This window comes from Penaeus monodon, chromosome 20, assembly GCF_015228065.2.
Source record: "Penaeus monodon isolate SGIC_2016 chromosome 20, NSTDA_Pmon_1, whole genome shotgun sequence".
NCBI lineage: Eukaryota > Metazoa > Arthropoda > Malacostraca > Decapoda > Penaeidae > Penaeus > Penaeus monodon.
The window spans coordinates 13,978,979-13,979,794 of NC_051405.1; positions in this window are offsets into that span (position 1 = coordinate 13,978,979).

Consider the following 816-nt stretch of genomic DNA (forward strand, 5'->3'; position numbering starts at 1 on the left):
AAAGAAGAGGGAGAAGGGGGTGAAGAGGGGGGCGAGGAATGGATTTAGGAAACGGAAAGGGAAAGGGGGAAGGGGGGGGGGTCAGTTGGGGAATGGTCAGGGCAAGAACAGTTGAGGAAGGGGAGATGGGGAAGGAGAAGGGAAATGGAGGGGTGGGGAGGCTGGTTGTGGGAAGGTGACGGTTGGGGATGGGGAAGGAGGAAAGAGGGGAAGAGGGGATGGAATGGGAAAAGAGGGGAAAGAGGAGATGTTAGAGAGGAGGAGGAGGGGAAAATTGGGAAGGAGAGATGGTTGTGGAGGCGAGGCGGTTGGGGAGAGGGAAGGGGAAAAGAGGGGAAGAGGATATGGCTTGGGAGGGGAGAAGTTGTGGGGAAAGAGAGGAGACTGAAGAAGGAGAAAGAGGAAAAGAGAAGGGCAATAGAAGGTGGATAGGGAGGGGGAGAGGGAGAGAGGAAAAGAGAAGGGGGAAGAAAAGATGGCTAAAGAAGAGAAGGGGAAAAGGGCAAGAAAGATGTGGAACGGGGAAGCGGCTAGAGAGTGGGGATGGGGAAGGGGAAGGGAAAGAAGAAAAGATTGAGGCAAGAGAAGGGAGACGAGGGAATAGGAGAAGGTTGGGGATGAGGGAGGAGGAAGGGAGAAGGGGTGTCAATTGAGGAGGCGAGAGAGAGAGAATGAGGACCGCAGTGAAGAAAGATATTGGCATCTTGTGGCGAGGACGAGGGGGAAAGGAAAGGCAAGCTCAAAAGGGGGAAAGGCGAGTGAATGAGGCTGACAGGAAGACAAGACAAGCAGTAAGAGGAATCAATTCCTTTTTTT